This window comes from Lathyrus oleraceus, chromosome 5, assembly GCF_024323335.1.
Source record: "Lathyrus oleraceus cultivar Zhongwan6 chromosome 5, CAAS_Psat_ZW6_1.0, whole genome shotgun sequence".
NCBI lineage: Eukaryota > Viridiplantae > Streptophyta > Magnoliopsida > Fabales > Fabaceae > Lathyrus > Lathyrus oleraceus.
The window spans coordinates 242,038,649-242,053,496 of record NC_066583.1 but is presented as its reverse complement, the minus strand read 5'-3'; positions in this window follow the sequence as shown (position 1 = coordinate 242,053,496).

Genomic DNA, 14,848 nt, shown 5'->3' with positions numbered 1-14,848 from the left:
AGTTGAAAAGATCTGACCGATGGGATGCAATCCAACAGACAAGAATGTCTTATAGAAAACCTACTTTCCCTTTGGACTTTGAATAAAGAAATTATCAACATGCAATTAGCAATATCATACATCATGAAGATCAAGGAATCAAATAAAGATGGCCATATCCAAGCAAGCAAATCCCATAGCTAGCAGTCTTCTTTGTTTTCTCATGTATCAGATGAAATACTCCTTGATTAACTCAGAATAAGGCATCAGACACCAGATCAAAATTACAGTTTGCATCAAGACTATAGCAGATGAGTTCAAATAAATCCCAAAACTTGCACCAGAAGAAGGCTCAAATCTCAATAACTTGGTCTCAAAATGTTGGCATTGGCCGAGTCCTTTTGCATATGGAGTGTTGCCTAATCCTAAGTCCAAAAGTTCAGATCAAACTCAACAGTCCACTCAAACATTTTTTAGAATTTTTGTTATTTATTAGGTATTTTAAGGTCCTAAGACCACAAGCACAATCAAAATACACAAACAAATATATACAATCATAATATATGGCTCAAATGAGAAAAGTGAAAATGACATATACATAAACAAGATAAATGATATGTAAATGACAATGAATGATAAATGACTAGAAATTAAATTGCATAAAGTAAATGACTTGAAAGTAAAGCAAGATTAATAAGAGTTAGTCAAATGTTATTCAAGGTTAATTGGATGTTAGTGGTGTTTTCTTTGCAATTGATTAAGTCATTCTTTGGAGAACACTCAACCATCTATTCACAAGCATGGATCCTTGAACCAATACATCTTCCATACGAAGGAAAAAAGACCAAGTTTCTGCACAATACCATGAAATATAGGAGACTTATAATCTCACTTACTAGAATGATATGCCTTTAGGGTCAAATTTAGCTCTATGTTAAGCAATCGTAATTGGACTTATGTAGAAGTCACAACTATCTTAGGTCGGGAAATAATTTTTTTGGTGTTAATGTATGTTAGAGATTTGGTATAATGAACCAAACTCTTAAAATGTACCACACACTAAAAGAAAAGATCAAAAGGAATGGACCTATCTTATTCATACTTGTATTGGTTCATCTGACGCAAGGCCATTGATGAACCAATTAACCTTAAGATATTGAGATTTCATTTGTCAATGAAAGGTATGGGAAAGAATAAGTATGAAGATGAACGAGGAAGGATAATGAGAGAAACACAAATTGGTCATGGGAGGAATTTTATCAAATTAAAATCATTCATTCATTTTGGAAAATGAAATGTACATTTCATCAATCCCCTAAATCCAATGATTTTAATCGAACAAAAGTCAAATCAACCTTGACCGTTGTCGCATCCGCGAAAAACAACCGGCGGGCTAAAACAACACAACACAGAGCCGCCACCGTGCGTTATTTATCCCAAAAGAGGGAAAGGAAACGCTCGAAGTAAACCTGGAAAAAGCATGGTCTCGCGACCAAAGAGAATGGGATCGGGAGTCGGTTACGCAAGGGGAAGGTATTAGCACCCCTCACGTCCGTCGTACTCGACGGGATCCACGCTCAAAAGATAGAAAAAGGTTGCTAAAACAAACATCACACACACACTGAAGACAACACAGGTGGGAAAAGGGGGGAAGAGGGCTCGCTAGGATATCGCATCCTATGCCTACGTATCTCGTCTGGAACGAGAATCAGAGCTACCGTAGTTCGGCTCACGCACGCCGAAACAAACACAACAAAAAAGGCAAACATGGAACCCGAACGCCAATCGCTAGACTTACATCGGCTTCCGAACCAAACAAACACACGTAGGATACGGACAGCCAATCGCTGGGCTTACATCCATATCCTGACACACAAGAAGAAACAAACAACAAGTTACTAAGGAGTCGGGAACTCGAGCCTAGCAACTGTCAAGCAAACACACACAAAAAGAAAAAAGGTTTGCCCGGAGAGATCTCGCACGACCTCCTGCCTACGTACCTCATCTGGTATGAGGATCAGGGCAACGTAGTTCCCCTCAACAGGGGAGAAAGACTAGCCTAACCAGATAACAGAGGGAGACACAACTAGGGAGACTAACTCGAGCCTAGATGTTATCATGCATAATCATCCCTAAGTTAAGGTTCGCTATCTACTTGCACAACAGCAAGCTAATCCTAACCAGGAAAAAGCAAAGCATGCAAGCATAACCAAAACAAATCAAACATTCACAGTTAGCACACACTATATACAGACAGATGTGGCTCAATCAAGGGTTAAGTTGCAAAAGCAACACAACTGTGTCAAGGTGGTGTTAGCTCTTAACCCTGACATTGAGAGTCAGGGTGAAGCCAGATGAAAGGTGAGTGAAGATTAGACTTCACAGCTCTTATCCCTGGTCAGGGAGAGCTTCAGACAAAGAAGTGTGGGTCCAGAAAGTGGGAACCCTTCTACACTTAAGACACTGACTCAACTGATCTTGGGTTAATGTCCACAAGGCATCAACATGTGATGTGAGCCAAGGGACGACTCAACAAGAATAGCAGGGGATGGATTGCACATCCCTTGGGTTCTGCCAATTGCCTTAATCAAGGTCTTTTCCTGCTTGGGGACAAAGTTAAACAATCACAAACATCGCCTCTTAAGGAGGACTTCAGACAGGTGCCTGGCCAAATAACAGGCCAGGTCTTCCAGACTACATGGAGACAAGAGAGTCTACCTCAATTGGTTTAAACAACCAAGCAACAGCACAGCAAGTTCTCAAAGAACTATTAGCAACTAATGTACCTGAAATCAATCAAATACCGTCAGTATACCAATCACAAAGTCAGAACAAACAGACAAGAACCAACAGTCAATGTATAATCAGACAATGCACTATGCCAAGCACAATCAACTCAAATGAGCCAAGCACAAGCTCAAAGCAAGTGAGCCAAGCATCCTACAAAACACACAAGTTAGTTCACAACAATTAACTAAATTCAATCAACTTGAAGCAATCTCCTTAAAGCATTTGCATCTTAACCTGAAAAGCCAAACTCAAATATGAGAAACTAGACCACTAGGACAAGCCTAGGGTCAAAAGGAGATGAAAAATCCAAAACAGCAAGTGAAAATTATCCAAAATCACAATCAAACAATTTAGAAACAAAACCAATTGGTCCCATGCTCATATCATTCACCATTATCATTTCATGAACAAAATAACACAAAACATGCAATTTGCAACCTCAAAGGACCAAACAGAATGATTACCATCCAATCATTATCAAAACATTTCAATAAATTCCACAAAAATTCAAGTCTAAACAGAACACATATCATGTCAATCATACCAAATTTCAGCTCATTTGGATCAAGGTAAGTAGGCCAATGAAATTCATAAAGTCCAGACAAGTTCAAGCAAGCCAACACAAGGCATCAAAACAATCATCAACTTCCACCAATCATAAAACAGAAATAAAACATGATAAATGAATGGGACCAAAACCAAAATGAAGTTAAACATGTTAAGAACCACTCCACCAAATTTCATCTTCATATGATAAGGAATGAGAATTTTACAGGTCATGTAAGTTGATCACTCAAGAAAAACCCTAAAATGGTTAAACAGAAAACAAAAATCCCAATCAAATAGGAAATGGATCAAAAAAATCCACAAAAAATCATGGTTAACCCTAACATCTAGATGGAATCACATGCAAAAATACAGAACAAATGGCATTCAATAAGCATGGAAACAAAATTCATGAAGTTGACATAACATAGTGTGACACACATTGTCACACTCAACTTGATCACATCATATCTCTCTAACCAGGAACTCAAAAATAGCAAACTATACATCAAAATCACCAGGAAAGAGTCAAGAACATGCATGTAAAATTTCACACATTTTGGATAAGGCATCATTATTTCATGAAGGAAATGGTAAAACATACACATGAAGCATACATGATCAAAGGCATTAGGCAAAGTCAAAAAATCAGCCAGGCACAACTTTGACTATCATACCTAAAAAAACTAGAGAAAATTTGGAGATGAACACAAAAATCCTCACTCAAATTGGATCAAAAATGAATTAATTATGATTTTTTGAAGTTAATTGATGAAATGAAATAAATATTTAACAAATAAAATGAAATTAAGTGAAGCAGTGGCATAAGCGTAATTATCAAGCAACGTGGACAAAACGCTCCGTTTCATTAACGGAGGTGTCAGCACGCTAGTGGCCAGCGGAGGCGGGAAACAGCATTCAAACGCGAGGCCAAGCTAACACGGATCAAAACGATTTTCTGGACGTGTTCTTCGCGCATGTTCATCATCAAAATCCAATGTGACCAAATCTCAACCAAATTCAACAATCTTTATATGGTTGGAATCATCGTTCAATGTACATCATGGATATGAACTTAATTTCTCCTAATTTAAACTAACAAATTCGAATCGATCAAAAGAACATTTACATGTCAAACTTCAATTCCAGATTTCTCACTCGATTCTCAATGATTTTCAAAACTACAAGTTGCAGTGCACTCTATGATCAAAGACCTATAAGAACCATATCATGATTTAAGCAAAGGTTGAGATCGAATTCTGACCTTTTGGATGATGCAGGTGATGATTCGGGCGTTTCAAGGTCCACAAGTTGAAAACAGAAGTTGATTGAAGCTTAGGAAGGTGAATGGAAGAGTTCTTGTAGCTCAAAGCAGCTCCAGCTCGAAGAACTTTCAATTTGCCATGGATGATCAAGATGATGACAGTTCCAATTCTCCAATGCTTTGGCCTTGATTTTGTGAAACAGTCCTTCACAAGCACTTGTAGATGATGGATCCAACAAGAATGAGCACAATAGTTGATGAATTCAATGAAAAATGTGAAAAAAAGTTTGAAGAAGCTTGAAGAAGATTGAGAGAATTTTGGTGAAAAGTTTGTTAGATCTGAAATTGTGATTTGTGATTATGCATTTTCTGTTATAATTATCATTTTATACCAAGTCTTAATCCAAGTGTTAATCACAATTAGCAAATTTGGAGTGAAATTAGCAAAAATGCAATTTATGTCAAATGGCCAAAATGTCCTTTTCTAAATCAGCCAATGCAACAGTACCAAACCAGTTCAAACAAGTTCTATTTGATGTTTATGATGTGTTGCAATTGGTCTTGTATGCAAATGCCTTGTATTTTGGAAATTCACTATTTTTCCCACCAATTTTCAAAGTGAACACTTGAAAAATGACTTTTTGCTATGAGGATTTTCAATGAAATGTGATGATGCATCATGAAAGTACATGTAAAATGTGGTTTGCTCAAAGAAAGATCACCCAATTTGGCCATTCCATTCAAAAGTTATGCCACTTTGAATTTCAACATTTTCTGAAAATGATTTTATCATAACTTGCCAACCACACAAGAGAAATTCATGTTCTTGGACTTTTTGGAAAGGTGAGAGCAAGATCTACAACTTTCATGTTGGACAAAATTTCATTTGAAGCATTTTTGGACATGTAATTTTGAGGAGGAAAACTTTCCATTTTTTGCAGTTTCCAATTACAGGTCACCTGCTATTTTTGGAAACTTTTCATCTGACTTTATTTTCTTCATTCTTGATGTTTGAAGTGTCAAATGAAACTTATTTAGACATGAATGAAGTGTATCTAACCCTCTCCCACCTCCAAATCCATCATTTCAGGCACAGTGACCACAGTTGACTTTTTTGACTGACAGATGAATTTGGCTATGCACTGATCAAGTTGAGCCTCAAACTCCTAATGAAATGGCTCAATGATGAAACCCTAGCTTCCATAAGCTCCATATAATCACATGATGATCCCCATATCCATTATAGACCCCATCTCCTTCACAAACCCTGATTGGCCCAATGCAGCTGATTAGACTGATTAGGGTTGACCAGTGGTCAAAACCCTAATCCCAAGGTATCTGATCAATCTCTTGAATCTCTGAGATGATGACAAAACCATGATGATGATGATGTATCATTGCAACCAAGATCAAGCTCAACCCCCTTGAGGAACCATGAAACCCTAATTTGAATCACCAACCCTCAGATGATTAGTGATCAATCCAATCAATGAAACCCTCAGCTTGAATCTCAACCTCTTATCTTCTGACCAAGACCTAGGAGGATGACTTGCACAAAGTAGCCATATGATATGCAATATGCTAATGACTAATGACCTAAGAAATGCAATGCAATATGTTAAGCTAGTCCCAAAAGAGGAGGGCAAATTTTGAGGTGTTACAGCTGCCCCTATTCAATCCACTGTGAACCTGTCGATATGAATAGCCTCGGCTTTCAGATGATCAGGATGAAGAGTGATTGAATACCAAGAACAGACGAACAATTTGCACTCTGATGGGAAATAATTAACAGTGCCTGTCAGCATCGGCAAAGAAACATTCTTGAAGAAAAACATCCGTCTGGTGCGGAGAACGTCGGCCTGAATACCGAAACAGAAATATATGGATAACTAGTAACACATAGATAACCAAGGCCTGAACGCCTCCCGTCAGTCTGAATACTGAACACCGGAATATGAGAATATTGATTTCGGTCTGAACACCGGAAGATTAGCCTGAACGCAACTTTGGTCTGAACACCACTTCGGTCTGGATACCGGAAAACTGGCCTGACTGCCACAAGCTGATCGATCTAAATGTCGGAAGCTTCTTCGATCTGAAAATCGGAAACTGGCCTGAACGCCACCTCGGTCTGGATACCGCCTCGGTCTGAACACCGGAAAACTGGCCTGACTGCCACAAGTACTTCAACCTGATCGTCGGAAACTTCTTCGATCTGAAAATCGGAAACTGGCCTGAACGCCACCTCGGTCTGGATACCGCCTCGGTCTGAACACCGGAAAACTGGCCTGACTGCCACAAGTACTTCAACCTGATCGTCGGAAACTTCTTCGATCTGAAAATCGGAAACTGGCCTGAACGCCACCTCGGTCTGGATACCGCCTCGGTCTGAACACCGGAAAACTCTTCTTGCCTGTCAGCATCGGCAGAGATAACAAAACAGTGATAAGTGAGTCGGCACGCATGCCAAAGACCCATGCTGGGGATAACACGCCATGAACCGGCTATTCTTTATTCCACCCTAGCACACGAACACTTTGCGTTTAGCTGGGGATTTATTCTCTTTTGTTTTTTCTTTTTGAACCCCGAAACTTCTCGAGTCAACATTCCCATCTCTGCTCGACAGAAATCCTTCCTCCAGTATCGCACTACTGGGGAATACCTTTGATTCAAATTCATGATGCTAGACTCCTTCCTCTTCGGGCAAAACCACCTCTCAAACGATAACCACGGCTTGAGACTAGCTTTATGCTTGCAAAAATGATGCATGATTGATTTTTCTGCGTAATGCTCCATAATCATGGAAATGCTACGCGATTTATTATGCATTATGCTATGCTTATTTTTTCATGATGAATGTATAAAAAGTATCCCCCTCAAGGGACTCCTCTGGGGAGCTCGAGACACTCTGCTGAGGAACTCGCCAATACTCCGATTTCCACCCTGCTGGGGAATAGCACTGCTGCTGGGAAAAGAGAAACCCTTACTGGGGAAAACCTCCTTTGCACCCGATCCACTTGGGGATATCGCTGTGGATAAGAACCATCAACGCTCTCTGTGGGGAAACGACAGTCTTTGACTTGCTAGGGATGTACATCCCGACTCTGCTTTGGGAAACCACCTCCCACAGATACCTCCGCTGGGAAATAACAACCTCCAGCCCTGGCGACTGGGGAAACATCACTCTGAAACCTGCTAGGGATAACCATCCTGACCCTGCTAGGGAAACCACAGACCTTGGATCTGCTGGGGAATTAGTCCTCACGACTCTGCTTAGAGAGATGAGGAAATCTGATACCGAACACCCGTCGACTCGTCGACCCAATCGGTATTCATCACCCAAATCCATTGTCAGCTTTTCAATTTTGAGAACTCCCAGACTCGTCTGGACCTTTTCTGCTCCATCATCTTGTATTCCCAACCACTCCGCACTCGACGGAGAACGACCTCCTGGGATTTATACAGACTTTCCAATCTTCCGACTTTGAAGAGTCTTCTTGATTAAAATCAAGGATCGTCGTACGTCTTGCCGTCTTTTCATCGTCTCCATTCATTCGTCCCTGACTGGACTCCATGGGGATTGTTTCGTCAAAAGCGTCCACCTCACAACCTGCAAGTGAGTGAACATACCTAACAGTACCTGCAAAAGAGATCGTTAGATAAAACCGTGCCCCAGGCGTGTCAAGATTTCAACACTTGGGTCACTCAAACTTCCGAATAAGATTCCACGTTTTCAATCTTATAAGCATGCATTGGAAGGGACCTGTATGTCTTAAAAATGCAAAGATTCTTTATCAAAAATATTTGGATGTTTTTGCAATCAAAGCGGTAATAAAAAACAAAAACAAAATTATTTGACTGAATATACATTTTATTGATTGAAAAGTGTGGCTCAAATTGAGCAATACAGAGGAAGCAATTCCTGAAAAGAGGTAATTGCGCACAAAAGGAAAAATCTATCGTAATGGCAATGTGAAACCCGTGATCTCATCGAGTTCCAACTCGGTTACACCCCATATGTCCTCAGACTCTCCTTGCTTCCTGCCTTCTGAACAAGACGATTCCGACTGATCCCCACCGGGTATTATCCATGATGCTTTAACCAAAGCGTAAACGATCATGCCAGACGCAGTTGTTCGTTTCAATCCCTCTTTTGCCTGGACCGCCCTTTCGGGTTTTCAGTCCACCGGGATACCCTTTTTTGCCCAAGTCGCCTTTTCAGGTTTTCGACTTGCCGGGTGTACAGTTTTCTTTTTTTATCCCTAATTTTTGCCCGAACCTTTTCTTTCTGTTTTTTTTGGTTCGCCGGGATGTCCATTTTTGCCTGGACTATTTTATTCTTTTCGTCCAGCGGGTCTCTTTATACGAAGTATTTTTTAACTGCGTCCGCATTCACAGGGGATGGAAAATCCTCACCATCCATGGTCGTCAACAACAAGGCTCCGCCAGAGAAGACCTTCTTGACCACGAATGGACCTTCATAATTAGGTGTCCACTTGCCCCTTCGATTGTTTTGAGGAGGAAGGATCCTTTTCAGCACCATATCACCTACGTGATATACCCGAGGTCGTACCTTTCTGTCAAAAGCACGTTTCATCCGCTGCTGATATAACTGCCCATGACAGATGGCTGCCAGCCTCTTCTCTTCAATCAGGCTTAACTCTTCGTACCGATTTCTTACCCATTCAGCCTCTTGCAACTTCACGTCCATCAGGACTCTCAACGAGGGAATTTGGACCTCAACCGGTAGCACCGCTTCCATTCCATATACCAAGGAGAAAGGCGTTGCCCCAGTAGATGTACGCACCGATGTTCGATACCCATGCAATGCAAACGGCAACATCTCATGCCAGTCTTTATAGGTTACCACCATCTTTTGCACAATCTTCTTAATATTCTTGTTGGCTGCCTCAACTGCCCCATTCATCTTCGGACGATAGGGAGAAGAATTGTGATGTTCGATCTTGAATTCCCGGCACAGTTCTGCCATCATCTTGTTGTTCAAATTAGAACCATTATCAGTAATGATTCTCTCGGGAACCCCATATCTGCAAATGATGTCTCTCTTGAGAAACCTGGCAACGACCTGCTTCGTCACGTTCGTATAAGAGGCTGCTTCCACCCACTTGGTGAAGTAATCAATAGCCACCAATATGAACCTATGACCATTCGAAGCCGTAGGCTCAATCTTTCCGATCATATCAATGCCCCACATAGCGAACGGCCATGGAGACGACATCAAACTCAACGGATTTGGAGGCACGTGCACCCTGTCAGCATAAATTTGGCATTTATGACACTTCCGCACGAAATTGAAACATTGGGCCTCCATTTTCATCCAATAATAACCTGCCCTCAGCAGCTTCTTCACCATTGCATTCCCACTGGCATGGGTACCGAACGATCCTTCATGAACCTCTTTCATCAATTGGCTTGCTTCTTTATCATCAACACATCTGAGCAAGACCCAATCAAAGTTTCTCTTATACAGAACCCCATCTTTATTCAGGTAAAACACCAGGGCCAACCTCCGCAGAGTCTTTCGGTCCTTCTTGGATGCTCCCTCAGGATACTCTTGAGTCTCTAGATAGCGCTTGATATCGTAATACCACGGCTTCTCTTCATCAGACGCTGTATCAACAGCAAACACATAAGCCGGTCTATCCAGACGACCTACTTCCACACTGGGGAACTGATTCCACCACTGCACCTTAATCAAGGCAGCCAGAGTAGCCAAAGCATCTGCTAGAGGATTCTCTTCTCTGGGCACATGATGCATCCTCACCTTGGTGAAAAACGTCAACAATCTCCTCGTATAATCCCGGTATGGAACTAAATGAGATTGATGCGTATACCATTTTCCGTTAACTTGATTTACAACCAGAGCTGAATCTCCATATATGACAAGGTTCTTGATCCTCAAATCAATCGCCTCTTCAATCCCCAGTATGCAAGCTTCATATTCAGCCACGTTGTTGGTACACTCAAATGTTAGCCGGGCAGCAAAAGGAATGTGGGATCCTTTCGGTGTAACCAAAACAGCACCAACACCGCTACCATTCACGTTAACGGCCCCATCAAACATCAGAATCCATTCGGATTCAGGGTCAGGCCCCTCCTCCGGGATCGGTTCCTCGCAATCTTTCGATTTGAGAAACATGATGTCCTCATCAGGGAATTCAAACTTCATCGGTTGATAATCATCAATGGGTTGCTGAGCGAGGTAATCAGACAGTACACTCCCCTTGATTGCTTTCTGAGAGGTATACTGTATATCATATTCTGTCAAAATCATTTGCCATCTCGCAACCCGTCCGGTCAATGCTGGCTTCTCAAAAATGTACTTGATTGGATCCATCTTGGCAATCAATAAAGTGGTATGAACCAGCATGTACTGCCTTAGTCGGCGAGCAGCCCAGACCAAAGCACAACAAGTTTTCTCGAGCAGTGAATATCTTGTTTCACAGTCGGTAAACTTTTTGCTAAGGTAGTATATGGCATGCTCTTTTCGACCAGACTCGTCATGCTGCCTCAATACACACCCCATAGACCCCTCGAGGACCGTCAAGTACAGAATTAACGGTCTTCCCTCCACAGGAGGCATCAGAATCGGAGGCTCCTGCAAATATTCTTTTATTTTTTCAAATGCCGCTCGGCAATCATTATTCCACCTAACCGTTTGATCTTTTCTCAATAACTTGAATATTGGTTCACACGTGGCTGTTAGATGAGATATGAACCGTGAAATGTAGTTCAATCTACCTAAGAAACCACAAACCTCCTTCTCTGTTCTCGGTTCAGGCATTTCTCTTATTGCTTTTACTTTAGCAGGATCAACCTCGATTCCTTTCTCACTTACAATGAACCCCAGCAATTTACCGGACCGCACTCCGAAAGTGCACTTGTTCGAATTCAACCTCAGTCTGAATTGTCTCAGCCGGTCGAACAACTTGGCCAGATCTACCAAATGCCCCTCTTCTGTTTGGGACTTTGCTATCATGTCATCAACATAGTGTCGCATCACGCGAAAAACCGGCGGGAAAAGAAGACACAACAGAGCCGCCACCGTGCGTTATTTATCCCAAAAGAGGGAAAGGAAACGCTCAGAGTAAACCTGGAAAGAACATGGTCTCGCGACCAAAGAGTATGGGTTCGGGAGTCGGTTATGCGAAGGGAAGGTATTAGCACCCCTACGCATCCGTCGTACTCGACGGGATCCACGCACAAAAGGAAGGAAATTGGTTGCTAAACACTGCTCAAACTCACACACACACTGGCTGAAAGAGACACAAGAAAACAAGACTGAAACTGACTCGGCAGGATATCGCATCCTGGGCCTACTTAGTCTATCAGGCATAGACATCAGAGTCGAAGTAGTTCGGACTGGGGAAACGACACATGCTCGCTAGGATATCGCATCCTATGCATACGTATCTCCTTTGGACGAAGGAGAATCAGAGCATTCGTAGCTCGGCTGACACACACACAAACAAACGCTGGCAAAGGCAAACATGGAGCCTGAATGCCAATCACTAGGCTTACATCAGCATCCGAACCAACAAAACCCACACTGGAACCTAACTGCCACTCGATGGACTTACATCAGCTTCCAAGCACACAACAACACAAAACAAAGACACAGGCGCCCGGAGAGATCTGCTCATCTCCTGCCTACGTACCTCATCTGGTATGAGGATCAGGGCGACGTAGTTCCCCTACAGAGGGATAAAGGACTAGCCTAACCAGATAACAGAGGGAGACACAACTAGGGAGACTACGACTCGAGCCTAGATGTTATCATGCAAAATCATCCCTAAGTTAAGGTTTCTAGCTAACCGGCACAGGGAGCCAGCCTATCCTAGTCATGACTTGCACAGGAAGCAAGCCACACCTACACTTAACTTGCACAGGAAGCAAGCCAAGCAAAACCTAACTTGCACAGGAAGCAAGTCTAAACTAACCCTAACTTGCACAGGAAGCAAGTCAAACAATCCTAACTTGCACAGGAAGCAAGTCAAACAATCCTAACTTGCACAGGAAGCAAGTCAAACAATCCTACAAGCACAAATAGCACACACTATACACAAGCAAGTGGCTCAAACAAGGGTTAGGTTTTAGTCGAGGGGTCATATCAACCTCAACAAACAAACCTCTGGAACTGGGTGAATGTGCTCTTAACCTTGCCATTGAGGGGCTAAGGTGAAGCAGATGAAAGGTGAGTGAAGGTAAGACTCCACAGCTCTTATCCCTGGCCTGGGAGAGCTCAAGACAAGAATGTGTGGGTTCAGAAAGTGGGAACCCTTCTACACATTTGATACTGACTCAACTGTACAATTGTACAAGATCTTGGGTTTGTATCTGCAATGCATCAACACAGTGGTGTGAGCAAAGCAGATGACACACTGAATAGCAGGGGATAGGTTGCTTATCCCTTGGGTTCTGCCAATTGCCTCTTCACTTAGGAGGTCTTTGACTCTATGCAAGGACAAAATTAAACAATCACAAACATTGCCTCTTAAGGAGGACTTCAGACAGTTGCCTGGCCAAGTAACAGGCCAGGTCTTCCAGACTACATGAAGAAAAAGAGATATACCTCAATGCAAATTGCTTATAAAAGCAAAGCAAAGCAAAAAAAGTTCACAAGGAACTAAGCAGCTAAAAGCACCTGAAATAGTCAAGCAGATGTTAGTATGCAACTTCAAAACAAAGCAAAAGAAACAGACATCAACAGTTAATTGGGGCCAATGGATGTGCAAGGCACAAGGCTCAAGGCATGTGAGCCAAGCCACCTACAAAACAAACAAGTTAGACAAGGATATTTAAGCAAGCTCAATCAAAAATAAATGGTCTCATTGGTCACTTGTTGGTCAACCTGAAAACACAAGCTCAAAAGTGAGTAACAGGACCACTAGGACAAGCCTAGGGTCAAAAAGGAATGGAAAAGTCAAAACAGCAAAGGGCAAGCATCCAAAATCATGTTCAAACCATTAAGAAACACAACCAATTGGGTTCACATTCATATCAATCATCATCATCATTTCATGAACAAATTAGGTCAAAACATGGCATTTAGAAGCTCATAGAAGTCAACAGCAAGACTTGCATCAAAAGTAATCTTAAACATTTCCAAAAATCACCAAATAAATCATGATCAATCACAACCCACAGCATGGTAAGCATGTCAAATTTCATCTCATTTGGACAAGTGGAAGGCAGTCAATGAAAATCAGAAAGTCAAAGCAATTTTGAACATGCTCAATGAAGTCAACCAAACATGCATCAACTTAGAAAAATCATAAATCAGAAATGGTGTATGATAAATGAATGGGACTAAAACCATGGAAAAGATGAGGATGTCTAGTTATCTCATGTGAAGTTTCATGTCCATCCAATAAAGTATGAGAATTTCACAAATGGAATGGGAACAAGTGTCACAAAAAGTCAACATATGACTAAACAGGGGAGAAAATCTCAAACAATTAGGAAATGCCACAAATAATTCCAAGAAAATTCACATGTAAACTAGACATACAAAAGTAGGTTCATGCAAAAAATCAGATCAATTGGAGGTCAAGAAGCATGGTATCAAAAATCATCAAGTTGGACATCAATGGTGTGACACAAATTGTCACACCCTAATTCAAAAAATCATATCTCACAAACCAGCAATGATAAATTCACAAACTCTACACCAAAATTACCATGAGTGTGTCTAGTTTAAGCACAAAAAGTTTTGGAGCCATTGGATAAAGTATCATCATTTCACAAATGTTTTGGCAAAGTGTACAAAAATTGGTCACATGTCACAAACCCTAATAACAATTAAAATCCATTGATCCAAAAATTCTGGAAAAAATATGATTAAAAACTAGAGATTGTGATGAACACAACACAAAAATTCCCATGAAATTTGAGTTAAAATTGAGAGCTCTATGATTTTTTGAAGATAGCCATGCCAAGTGAAATAAAAATTTCAAAAGAAATTAAATTAATTGGTAATTAAATCCGGCAGTGGCATATGCGTAATTCCTGGGACATTTAAATGAAACGGTGTGCTGCATTTGGGGACGTGGCACGCTGTGATTTGCGCATGGCCATGAAATAGTGCTCCTCTTTAATATATATTTTATAGAAGGCGTTTAAATAACTGAATTGGCATTGCGCCCCAGTGGTAAAACACTTGGTATTTGAAGCTTTGAGGCAAAGGTCTGGGGTTTGAATCCCCCTCGCCCCAGGCCTTTTGGCATTTATTTGGAAACAAGGCAAGGC